The 14,172-nt window shown below is 38.8% G+C and overlaps 1 protein-coding gene across 3 annotated transcripts in view; it reads left to right on the top strand.

Moving 5' to 3' along the window:
• fam49al (family with sequence similarity 49 member A, like) overlaps positions 1–14,172 on the top strand; it is a 44,617-nt gene continuing 30,445 nt past the window's right edge. For all 3 annotated transcript variants that reach the window (XM_030148127.1, XM_030148131.1, XM_030148128.1), the window contains exon 1: positions 1–349. The gene's annotated coding sequence lies outside the window, so the exon portion shown is untranslated. The remainder of the gene's footprint in view (positions 350–14,172) is intronic.

The following is a 14,172-nucleotide window of genomic DNA, read 5'->3' as shown; positions in this document are numbered from 1 at the left end:
GGAAGAGGGAGGGCTGTGTGGTGTGAGGCAGTGCGTGTGCTCAGTGTTTAGGTGAATCCACAGCCCTCTGGCTCACAAGGATAAAGGATCCTCGTTGAGGAAGAGAGAGAGACAAACAACACCGGGAATTTTTTTTAAGCCTTTTTCCTTCCTCTTTCTTTCACTCTACATTATCCTCCCCTCATCCTCTCAGTCACCACCAGCCCCCGGTGTCTGCATTTTATCTCTTTTTGCCCTTTTGTCTTCCTCTTTTGTTCCCCTGCATCCATCTCCGCTTCACCTCAGTCCAGAGAGAAGGAAAGAAGAGAAGAGTCAGAGGCAGCATCCTCCCCTCCTGCATGCCCAGCCGGTAAGCTGAGCCAGCACTCTTTTCTTTTTTCCTCATTTCATCCTATAAGATAGCCTACATGTGTCTAGTAGGACTGGGTCACTTAGTCCCACCCTGCACCAACTGTGCTGTGAGGTGGCTGTGGTGGAGAAGGAAGCTGAGGAGGATGGATGTGATGGAGATTTGGATCTAGACACTGGCTGGTGCTGGACCACTTTTCAAGGGCTGTGTATCAGGCAGAGGGGTGGTACTAGTGCTTGTGGGTTGGTGGACTGGGTAAGGCGGAAATGGTACTAGTGTGGGTCAGGAGCCTGCGGGTCGGAAGGGAAGCGTGTGTGTTGATTTCCCCCACGGCCCCACCGAGCCCCATGGGTCTGCTCAACTGGGGCTCGTCCTCTTTCACTGCAGTGTTCAGCCGGTCACTACCACAGTCACAGCCATATCTACACACACACACACACACACACACACACACACACACACACACACACACACACACATACACATACACATATTCCTGCAGCATGCATTAGCAGGAATCAATCCATATAGAAAGCTCATGTGTGTATGGTTCCTGTAATGGATGATGGTTTGGTCACGAGACATATGTGACCTAGAACCATCACAGTACATGCATCATACATTCACACTGATGCACTGGAGTGTTCTGTGAACAATGTGGGGAAATTGCATGTCAAGCATGTCTCCTCGCCTTTTTCAGGTCCATTATCACATGCATTATATCTGAATCTGTTGGTGTCAGCACAAAGCATGCTGATTTTTATCCAGAGCGGGAGGTTTTTGAGGTGCGAGTGTGGACTAAAAACAATAGCCCCAGATTGCACTGCTGATCAGAAGGGGTGGGTGCATGCGTCTAGAGTGGAAAAAACAGGGAGGAGGGAAGCAGAGGGAGAGAAAAAACTGAATGGAGGGATGAATGAATGAGGGTTAAGGCTTTTCAAGAGCATTTCTGGAGAATTTCTCTAAATGTTCATAAAGATGGTGGAAAAAAGAAAGTGAGCGTGAGGTTGCCAGATAAAAAAAAAAAAAAAGAGAGCAGAAAGGGTAAAGCCACTGCTACCCATGTGACTCTGCAGGTCTTTGTGTGTGCACAGAGGAGAGAGAACGACAGAGTGATACTGTGGCTAAAGAGGTGAAAAAACTGCAAGGTAGAAACAGAAAGCAGTGATGAAGTACTCTGTGGGTATTAGCAGGTGTGAGAGAGAGAGGGATGTGAAAGATCAGCTCTGTGTCTGGCCCCTGTTGTAATCTACTGACAGTGGTTATAAGCCATATGAGTAGATCAAGTGATGGCTTATAGCCTTTGACTTTCAAGGTGCACCTTAACCACACATGCACACAAATGCACACACATTGGTTTGGAAGCAAACTGCCATGCCATTTCAGTATGTAAGTTCAAATATAAATCATCTTGTGTCTGTTTATCACCTCTGTAGTCGTACAGTTCATCCAAGTGCCTGTAAAAACAACATGTATGTATAATATATGTACACAGCAAAGGTATATACACATCCCATGACATGGAAAAGTAATGTATGACATAACAAGAGAGATGTATGTCACCATAAGGCAGCCTATGATATCACCCCTATGACAGACACATGTTTATAAAATAAACCTCTGAAGCAACCTATGTTATATATTAGTACCTATATTATCACATGCATATATCATCTGTGCTTAAGTTTAACATGACCACATATACAGTATGTGCTACAGTGATTAATGTACTGTACGTATATTAACATTCATTATCAGATTAAATTATATTTTACTAGATTTACCAGATATTACCATATTTCTATGGGTCACACATATGTCAGTAATTTTTAATGTTGCATATGTACATGAGGTTTTTTTTTGTTTTACTTTAATATATTTCCATTTGCCTATTGAATGTATGTACATTGCAATCTGCACATTTACATATACATATGCATCAACCCATAGGTCTATGAAAAGTCTATCTTTGCTGGTTGTCATGTTTCATTACTGTCATGTCAAACATGCTTACATACAGTGAGTGATATGTAGGTTATTCATGTTGTTTCTATGCAGCTGCACACCTAACAGCCGTGAATCAAAATATGGAAATCATAACCCATTTAAGACCAAAACAGCAAGGAGTGTTTAAACAGTGCTCCTATCTGTGCACAAGTGAGCTGTGTGTTAATCAGAGTGTATGCATGTGTGGAAAAGGTTTTTTTTTTCAGTCTCAAATGGAACGGGTGGCTGCTATGGTATTTACTCCGCTGTTGCTAGGACACTCCCTTTGAACATTTTAACCGAGGCTTTTCATTGGCCTGCTGCGATGATGCAAGATTCCCTCATCCCAAATCTTTCCTGAGCGCCCATAGAAACATGCCGGTCTGTATTTCCTCCTCTCTGCTCACTCCTTCGCTGTCACTCTTTTGTCTCACACCCCCATCACTCTCTTTTTCCTTCCTTCTCCTCATCCAGTCTTTCTCTATTCATGGCTCTCACGCCGTCATTATCTCTAATGAATTCTTTCCTAGTCTCAGTATTTTCTTCCCTTCCAAACCTTCGTACCGGTCTCAGTCTGCATCCTCTTGGTTTCTCCTGTCACTTCCTTCTGCCTTCATCCAGTCAAAATGGTCACAGTGAAATGGTGTTGACAGCCTGTGGCGGTGTCTTCCAGAACCACTCATTCATTCTGTCCTGCTGTCTCGAAGAGGATTAGTGCTCGGTGTCTCACAATGTCCCATTTCTGCTGTCCATATGAGGTGCGGTATCTTATTAGGCTGTCGTAGCATGTGTCAGAATAATCAGACTTGACAAGGTGGAAGACAGGAATGGGGGGTAGGGGTATCAAAGTGGAAGATATCTTTATGTTTCTCTACATCATCTCATCCATTTCTCTCTCTTATCCTTAACAGTATCTTAACCCAAAGAGAGCTGTTTTCACTGCAATTACCCTGACTTCACACCACATTTCCCATGATGCCTGAGTTCACACTAACCTTAGGGTTTCAGTATGTCGGTTATTACATGTTGAGGGACTGGGAATAGAAGATGAGGGCATGTAAGGTTAGGAAAGCAGAGACAGACACATGCAGAGGGTGGGTGTATTTGTGATTCTCTCGTTACTGCATCACAATTTGTCACCTTCTTAGCACTGTCAACACAACCCATCAGGTGTAATGGTGTGTAATGATCTGCACCAGACTTCACTGAACTAGACAGTACTGAGGTCATAGCGAAACCTCAACTGACGGTATATGAATGAAGCAGGCTGACAAGGAAATGTACAGAATGTACAGAAGTGTACTGTGTCACAGTTCATGCCCGAAAAAGTTTTTATAAACTGCAGATGTTACTACAGGAGTGAAATTTTGCTTTTTAAAATGGAATTATGCATTTTTAAACATTTCCCTGTGGTCTACATAAACTGTAAATGCTATACTTGGGTCTGAATTCTTCATTAATTCAACTCCACAGGTCCATCTTCAACCCTATTTTTGAGTAATGACACCAGAAAAGTCATTTTGAGCGCTGGCCCTTTAAATGCAAATGAGCCACTTCACACCCCATCCCCTCCAGATTGTTGGCTGTGCTGCTCTGTCCGTTCAACCAACAACTGAACATTTGAGGTAATCGGCTCGAAGTTTGGACATATTTTCAGTTTTTACTACAACCGCTGCTGCTGACAAACCTTTATGTCGTACTCGGAGAAATGTTCGTCATAAGTCTTGACCTCATATGTGCAAATGTAGTGATGTAACTAGTTATAAAACGGAACAATTTAAAAAGGAATTAAAACGGGTTGTAGAAAACCACTCAATATTTGACGGAATGAATATAAAGATAGCTTTGCAGCACCTGAAGGGTTCAAATTCAAACTTTATGAACTATTAGGGTCCAAATACACAAATAAATTAACCAAAGACTATTAAAATTGGGTTTAGCAAAATATGACACCATATGACATTGAGCAAAAACAGGTCCAGTCCATGCATACAACTATGACAACCTGCATTATTCCCCAAAGGGTGCACATAACTTTATGATTAATTTTATAACATCTTCTACAGTGTTTTCCTTTTATAATTTTATTGTGTAGAAAACAAGGAACAATAGCAGCAGCTTGAAACTGAAGCTGGTGTGGAAGTGCAACATCATAAATGGCAACTATCATTACAGATAACTCCTCTCAATTATGGGGTTTTTACATTTCTAACAAAGGTAGTCATTCTAATGTCCATTATTTTGCCTCACTCAACTCAAACTTCAGTGAGGTTCCAAATGAGCTGAACATGAACCATGAAATCACAGCTGTGTAAGTATGTACATCATTATGCAACAAAAACTTTTGACCAAATTTTCAAGTCGACTCTTGAAAACTACCCACAGATAAATCCATCCATCCATTTTCTGAACAGCTGAGTCCATGTGACGTCCATGTGTGAAGCCTATCCTGGCTGCCTATGGGCGAAGGCAGCATACATCAATTAACCTATTAAAGTGCATGTCTTTGGATGGTGAGAGGAAACCAGAGTACCCAGAGAGAACCCATGCAGACATGGGGAGAACATGCAAACTTGACACAGAAAGGCCCACACTGCCTTTCACTGGAATCCAACCCAGGACCTTCTTGCTGTGAGGTGATAGTGCTAACCGCTGCATCACCATGCTGCCCCGATATAAGGTTTCATTTTGGAAATTACATCTTATGAATTTTAAATTTTACCAGTTTCTATAGTTGTGTTGCTTGTACAGTTGCTTCAACTGAACCAGTGTCTTGCTATGACTGTGCTACTGGTCAAACCAAGCTGAGTCTAGCAGTGGAAGAATGGCATACTTTGCTTTATTTGGATCCCCTGATGAGTGTACTTGTGGTCCTTTGAAATTGTTGTTCTCCATGTTTGATCATTTCATGCATCTTTCATGACTTTTATTGTTATTCAATTACATTACCCAGTTTGTTGACATGGTTACATTAGTTCATGTTAGCATGCATGTGGTCTTTCAGTTGGCCTGCCAGTGTCTGGGTTAATAAATTATGTAAAGTGGACATTACTGTTATCAGACACAACTCTATGTGCTGTGTGTATTCATCAAGTGGCTGAAATTACTTGGTTGTGTTTAACATTAAGATTTATATTTCTTAGCTGTGCTTCACTAGCAACTGTGTAGTTTTGTTTTCAGTAGTGTTACTCATCACCTTCAGGGTTTACCTGTTCTGTGTCCAAAAAGCCAAGACGGTGATGGTAAAATGCAAGCTTCAAGCAGATATCCACATGTTAATGAACTCAGCAATGTCCACTACTTTTACACTATCCATTGTATTAAACATCGTGTTCTACTCACCAAATTGTTCTCGAAAACACTTACAATTCCAGTGGATTATTACTGCTCTAAACCTCATGACAGACAGTTCTTCGATGTATTCTCAATCCACAAACAAGTGGACAGGCTAACATGTTGCACTCAATCCTGTGATTAAACTACAACGTCGTCCATATGTTTGTCCATGTGGCCCATCTGATTCTTTCAAAAAAGCAGAGAATCAGCACTTAATCTAAACACTCCTAATCTTGTTGACTGGCCAAACCATCTGTCCAGTAACAACATCTGTCACTCAAACATCTGTCACTCCATGTTTGCAGTGTGTTCCTTTTGTTTTCACTGAAGAACAGAGGTTGGGTTTCAGTTGTAGTCTACTAATGGAGCCCAGTCTGAAATAATTTAGGATTTGAGATGTGATCCTTCTCTACCTGGTAATCTTGTAGTTTCTAATCCGGTAGGGTCAGGCATTTGGGATTATTCCCTTAGAGCAGAGATGATCCCATTAAAGAGGCACGGTGCGAAGTGACAGGATGGTAAGGGAGGGCCAGGATATCAGATATAGAAGGTTTTATCTGTGAGGTTAAGAGCTGGGTGGAACACAGTTGTCAGAGTAGCAACAGATACCTGAATTTGGGCACAAAAATGTCATTTTTCTCGATATCTTACAAACTCTTGCATAGAAGAAGCAACGTCTGTGATCAGAATCAAATACTGGACAATATTTACTGTCTGTTGACTTTACACATACTACTTCCAATATTTGTGTATAGCAAAGTATGTTGTACATGAATTAACATGGTGTGTTAACCCTATGTTCATATTTAATGTATGTGGCATTAATGCACTCATTGTTACTCACCATTAAACAAAAGAACAGAATGACTGCACTGCATTGTGGGACACAGTGTGACTTGAAAGATGAAGTGTAAAGCCACTGATAACCGTAGTTGAAAAAAAAAAAAAAAAAATCCTTTACTTGTACTTTTATTCAGTCATTATGGTCTGAATCATTGTATTTGCACCCTATATTTAGTATACTGCTCTACTACAGTACATAAGATAATGTATGAAATCTATTAGAATTTGTTGTGCACATGTTTCACTAAGGTTACCAAATAACTGTGTTGCCAGCGTTAGTTTGACCATCACTTTTCATGGATGTCCAGCTCCAAATATATCACACTTCTAACTCCATAGAGTCTAAATATCTAATTTCGTAACAGTTGTTCAGAAACTAATGTGTAATGTCATGACGGCGCCATCCACTTCTTCTCTAAATTTGTAATCTTTCGCATATTGCAAGTTTCCCCATTTTTAATACAAGGCTTCCTACTTTTAATCTCATCATATAGTACACCAGCAGTAGATACCAAACCATTTCATACACATTAGATGTCACTGGTCTGACGTTCAATAAGATTTAGGATTTGCCATTATTGACTAATTTGCTGTTTTTGATTTACTTTGAAAAATCTTTACTTAAGTACTGAAAAATGAATCAGAAAGTAAAAATATCCAAGTAATTCTCTGTAATTCTCTGTGACAAGGAAGCTGAGATCAGATAACTCTTCGATCTTTTCTCTTAAACTCACAGTGCTGAATGACACTTCTGGAAACTACTGAAACATCCTATTACACTCTGTTATCGTCCTTGTTATGGGTCTCACGCTGGAACTCTTTGAAATGTGCAAACTTACATCCAGTCAGACATGGAAACAGGCCACAGTGATTCTTCTCTTGTTTCTACTTCAAGTCGACTTTGAACCAGACACGACTCGGCTTCTCTAACTCCCTCTGACAGTTAAAGAAGAGGGGTTGAGTTTCTAGATATAATTTGATTACCTCAGGTCTGTTTTCTGTGGACTTCCCACAATCTCAAGGCCTGTTGTCTGTCAATCAGGTCAATCTTTTGTCATTAATATTGATGAAAAGCCCAAATGCCAGTCCTACAATCATATTTGAGATCAATATCCCCAATTCAGGGAGAAGGTGAAGCCAATTCAGCCCGAAGGAAAGAGAGTGGAGCAGGAGGGAAAGTGAGAGAGTGTTGCAATTAGAGTGGAATAAGTGACAGGGAATATTATCTACTTAGCAGTGGGATCTAAATCCAGCTCTCTTAATAAGTATTACTGGATGATATAACGAAGCGTTTTGTAAATGAAGCTCTCGACACAAAGGAGACAAAACACAATCACCCCAGTCACTAGAATATAATGTCACATTTATGAATAATCTCAATGTTTCTGAAGTCAAACTTTGTCTTTTCTCACATTTTTTTGACATGAATATCACCTCTGTAGTAATGTATCCCTTAATGGTGCTTTTGAACTGTGTCTCCCAGAAATCAGATTCTAATATTAACTAATAAATTATTTTTTTAGGGTTAGGTTTGGGTCCTGAGGATCTAACTACAGAAATGTATAGACTTATGTTCTGATTATAGTATAATCACATGAAAATGAGAATAATTGTATTTTTATTACCTTAGAGTTATTATATCTGTAAAAGGAGCAGGTCTACTTCATGGAGCTCCTCTTGTTGCAGAGTTCCTCCACATTGTATGAGGCATCCAGAGTTAAAATGCAATGCTTTCACTTACAATATTTGAGTATCATCCTCTAAATTTAGACTGGACAAACCAAACACTGGCTGTAATAGGACATTTTTGTATTTTCAATCGTCAGTATATACAGGGATTTTCAAAAAGAATGAACAGATTTCATTATGCAGTGTTTTAATAAGGAAAACCAATAGAAAACTCCAGCCAAGTCACAAGTACTCTACTCACAATCAACTTTTATTTCCTGTTTTACAAGTGTTCAATGTGGCCACCACCTGCAGCACAGACAACATCAATACGATAAGAGAATTCTTCCCTGATGCGTATCAGCACATCACGATCCACTGAGATCATCGCTGTTTTTATTCGATGTTTAAGGTCATCGAGGTTAGTGGGTAGCGGTGGAACATAAACGCGATCTTTTACGTGTTCCCACAAGAAAAAATCACACACGGTGAGGTCTGGGGATCTCATAGGCCAAGCACAAAGAGAAAGGTCTTGGGCCCCCTTCTGACCAGCCCATCACTGGAGCAATTTTTCATTTAAAAAAGCTCAAATTTAGAAAACTCCTCTTTCAAATGGTCACTGACTCATTCCATGATGATGCTTGAGAACTGAAGCAATACATCATGAAATCGGTTCATTCTTTTTGAATAACCCTATATTTGTGGTAGGGATTACCTGAATTCCATTTTAGGATTTCAGTTTTTTTTCATCTTTTTCTTCTTATTCTTCCTCTGTATTTCCTTCAGACTAGATGCATGTGGTTGCCGCTCACAATCTGTATTAAAGCAGTGTGTACAGCTACATTCAGCCACAGCATTTACAGTAGCTAATCAAGTGTGAATATTTGGTTTTGATAATCCCATGTACATTTATAGCCTATATGGCTAACATATGATATGATGTAGTGCCCTGGGTTTGATTCCAGTGCCGACTGACGTGGGCCTTTCTGTGTGGAGTTAGCGTGTTCTCCCTGTTTGTGGGTTCTCTCTTACTCCCATCATCCAAAGACATGCATCTCAATAAGTGAATCGGTCAATCTTAATGTGTGAATGTGAATATAAGAGTAAATGGTTGGTTGTGTGTATATGTCAGCCCTGTGATGAACTGGAGACATGTCCAAGGGTCACCTGTAGAAAGCCAGGATAGAAATGAGAACTAAGCGATTTTTAAGAACAGGGAGGGATAGATGATAAAGTAAACAACAAATGGTTGTAAACAGAGTGATCAAAAAGGGCAAGAAACAACATAATGTGGTAAACTGATCTTAACAGTCACTATTATCTATAAAGTTGCTCATAGAAAAACTGGGATGTTTCCATTACATCTACTGTGGACCACACTCAAATGCAATCTGAACGTGTTTAACTCTGACATCATGACTTTATAATGGCTGCAAAACCCTTTACATAAAGCTCTGCAGGTTAAAGTGCAGCAACTGGACACTTTTAGTCCTGACAGACTCTTAAGAATCACTAAAAACAGACAAAGGGCCTGATTTCCTAAGATCACAAATAACAGGTGCAAATTTGCTTGCTCACACTAAAAATGCACGTGGTATTGATTTGCCAGTAGTCACAGGTGATCAACTAAGATTGTCTGCGCAAATGACAACAGGTGCAAAGTCTTGGAGACCGCCTTATTTAAATGAGGATTTTGTGTGCACTACTGGTTGTTGTTAGGAGATAGTACGCTGGAAAAACTGTTGTGGGATACGCCAGCACTAACGGCAACAGTGCACTGGAATGATCCAGATGCACGGAAATGTAACACTGGGAGAAGCTTTGTCATAGAAGTAATTGCATGACTCCTTGTGACTGTCCCCAAATCATCCCCTAGCTCATCTAGAAGTTCTATAATGGCATTGCTGGGCAGCGGCGCCGGATTCATTTTAGAGGTGGGGAGGCTGTAAGGGTTGTTGAATTGAATGACTATCAGGTGCAAATAATTTTGTCACACTGTAGCCTAATGTTGGTGCATATTTTTAATGACAATCATCAGATCAAGAGGAAAAGTAGCCTTTGCAACAAGAGTCTGTCTTTTGAAAACGGAAATAAGAATTCAAGAATTCACTGCAGCACTCATGAATATGAAGTTGCTCTTTTTCCACACTGAGGGGTGGATAACAGCAACTGCAGCCAGTTTTGTGCAAAGCTGTGCCGGTTTAAACCTGCCTTTCAAACATGCTAAATATAGACGCAAAATCAGCCACCGCAATCAGTTTCAGGCCTGGTAAATCACATTTTGCACGCAAAATAAATATTTGCATTTACTCCTCCCAATAATTTTGCACATTCTGGCAGAAAAGCCCATTTTGCAAATTCATCAAGGCAAACACGCTAAATGGGTTGCAAGTGCTATTTTGCCCATTTGAGCGGTGCAACCCTCGGTGTGTTTTTGCATGCAGTCAAGTTTGCACCCGTAACCTTTAGTAAATCAGGCCCATAAAACTACGAAACCTGCTAGCCTAGCCACAGTGATGCTAACAACCCACAATGCAGAGCAGTAAAGCCTTGACACCATGAGTGGAAGGAGCAGCTGAGATGAAAATGACCTTCCATTCTTAACAAACATAGGTTGGGTGAAACTGGATGCACCACTTCTGGTAAAACTTAAAAATAAGCATAAGAAAGAGTGTAGTGTCCAGTGTTAGGTTCTCCACCATGACCTTATTACTCACTCTGTGTAACTGAAAAAAAGCAAATATTCGTACATTAACACTGAAAACTGGATGTCTACCTGCAGAATGACTATTGTAACGTCCAGGCCCAGCCCTAATCTGTGCTTTCACAAACATACAATGGCAACATTCTACTCGGCACATACTTGAAATGGATGGATAACAGACTGCATTCAGATGAGGAGTATATTTGTTTCTGCTAAATCTACCCTCTATGCTTTCAGCTCTTATTTTAGTCTCACTGCTGCATTTTAGTGTGCATGTACTTGTGGTCATGTGTGTAAATCTCTTATTAGCAAACTCAGATGCTGGCAACCGTGCTTTTGCTCAGTGTTTGATCAGGCTTGTGAAGCGACACACACTTTCCCTTTTTTTTTGCCCATAAACACACACAATATGTTCACTAATTGGTTCAACTGTATATATCATTCCTTTTGTATGAAACAACAAAGACAAAAATGGGCATGTAACACAAAAGCAAAAGTGCAAACAGAAAGAAACCCACAAAAAGAAAATCTCACACTCTCACCAGGGATCCACTATCATAGCCCATATCAACGTTTTTTTTTTAATTTATTATTTTTTTTATTCTCATCCTGTTCCATCAATTATTTTTTTCTCTGTGTCAGCTAGAGCCCATAGCTTACATTGCAGCCAATTTCCTATATTTGAGCGCTGCTGCTATCCTGCCCCTCCCATTGGGACCAGGAATAGTGTAACACTGCATTCTCTGCCATGTGAGACTCACTGCAGCACACTGTGATGGAGCATTGCCTCCGTCAAGGACACTCCAGCTCTTTCAGGTCTACAGAGGGTGGATGACTTCCATGTTTGGGGCTCAAGATAGATTCTAGGTCACCCAGGGGTCAGAGGTCATTCATTCATTCATTCATTCTCATGTGTTGCAACCAAAGGGCCTACAGAAATATACACAAACCATGGCCCAGTTCCAATAATAAACTAGCTGTGAACTGTTCAAAACTGTTATGTACTGTAGCCTTTTAACTTTTTCCACTCACTTAGGTTAATGTGTTAGTGTTATGATTGTTTCCTACATAGAGGCTAGTGGAGCAGTTACTTAAAGCAATGGTTCCCCAATTTTTTCATCTTGAAACCCAAAAAATCACTTTTATATCTCCATCCGACCCAAAGTAACATGTATGAAAGTCTGTTTTTTGTCTAACTGTACACTACAAACAAAAACTTAAGGATATTTTACATTTTTGAGATATTTTTTTCAGTTGGGATTCTTGCACAGTGCTTTTTTACTTTTTTGTGTGAACTGAATTGAAACACATTTTTTTTAAATGACCAGACTTAATTTTATTTACAAATGGCAAAAATGACAAAAAAAAAGACAAAAAAAATTAAATGTCCTTAACTTTTTGTTTGTAGTGTATATGTCTTCTATGTCTTTAGATCATTTGCACCATTTTGTTCTTGCATCATTGACTTCTTTGTAGATTATTTTTTCATGTTGTGTCTGTTATGTCATATTTGTCTTGTTAGATTTCTGCCTTTCTCAACACTTCTATACAGTTGCAGAAAAATTATTAGACCACCCTTGTTTTCTTCAATTTCTTGTTCATTTTAATGTCTGGTACAACTAAAGACACATTTGTTTGGACAAATATAATGATAAAAACAAAAATAGCTCAAAAGAGTTTAATTTCAGAGCTGATATCTATCCATTTTCCATGTTTTCTTGATAATAACCAAAATCACTTCAGTTCTTACATCAATATCTATGGCATTGTGCTGACAAAAACAGTGCTTTTAGGCATTCCATGTTTTCTTTTCCATCTGTTTTAGTCACATGATACACACAGGAGTTGGTGCTTGATTGCATAACCATTGTTTTTGATGACTTTGATCGTCTAATAATTTTTCCGTGAGTGTACTCTTTCAGAAAACTCTTTCTGCTATTTTAATTAGGAAAAGGAACTCAAATATCATTTTATTGTTATATATTTCACTCTGACGATTGGTGACCCAATAAAGACACCTCTGAAACCTGATTTCACATGTCATATTTTCCAAATTCACATTTACTGAATAAAGTTAATCTGTATCTGTATTTAGGACTCTGATTCTGAGGCTGGGAAAGGTAGACTTATAATATTTCACAGTGAAAAACAGCAGATTTATGTAATAACTCATAGTTTTGTTTTGTTTCATAGATTTAATCACAGGCTTTAGTATAGTGTTACAATTGCTTTAGAACAATTATTCTAGTGACATTTAGATGTTTGTGTCTTGGGAAGATGACATCTGTATTCTTTATACCATTTACAAACAATGGATTCATTTATAGGTAAATAGAAAAATGGTTAGGATTTAATTTGAAGTTAAAGGTTAACTATTACAGATTTAGATTTTCAGTGATCCGATAAAATAATAATAATAATAATAATAATAATAATAATAATAATAATAATAATAATAATAATAGTAATAAAATTAAATAGAAAAAAAAAAAAAGATTTTCAGTGATCCATAGTGATGAATATTCCTGGCCTTAAACCGAGTCTTCCTAACATTCAGATATCGCAAAAGATACAAATCCAGTCACATTGTGTCAAATGTATTATTACCTGCATTACATTTTTGATAGATTTTGCACAAAAATTAAGTTTTTCATTGAATGATTAACTATTTTGTGGGATAGAAGATAAAAACGCAAGATCCTGAACATTAACACTAGATACTGGAGTTTACATTTCGACTCCTGTCATTATTCAGGTTTAGGCAATTAAAGTTCTTTGATTAGGGTTGTAAAAAGATTGTGGTTGTGGTGTAAATATTACCAAAAAGTGTACGGTACTTAATAACTACCTCAACATTCATATAACCTAGAAGTCACCACCACTTATCTGTGTGAAATGAACTCCAATCAACTCCACTTGGAAATTCTAACATTTGTGATGTTTATTAAAAAAAAATGTAATGCAGATGGTGGGATGATTCTGCAGATGGAGTCTAGTTATAAGCACTAAAATAGGTAGGGAGCTGGACAGAGAGACAAACAGAAAGAGGAACAACAAATAGACTGAAACAGTGAAGGAGAGTTGAAGGAGAGACGAGAATCAAGACAATGAGACGCCAGGGAGTGAAGTTCAACCTGCCTTCATTATTGTTTTACAGCGTTCTTTGTTGCTCTGTTTTTTCACTTGTACAATTGTTTACTTCAATTAAAGCTGCTTAATGCAAATCAGATTTATTCAGTTCAGTGTCAAGCGAATATTCTTATGCAAATATGTTGTACATGCAGGA

The sequence above is a fragment of the Sphaeramia orbicularis genome, chromosome 11, assembly GCF_902148855.1.
Source record: "Sphaeramia orbicularis chromosome 11, fSphaOr1.1, whole genome shotgun sequence".
Classification (NCBI taxonomy): domain Eukaryota; kingdom Metazoa; phylum Chordata; class Actinopteri; order Kurtiformes; family Apogonidae; genus Sphaeramia; species Sphaeramia orbicularis.
Note: the sequence above shows the minus strand (reverse complement) of the source record. Positions and strands in the feature narration are given on the sequence as shown.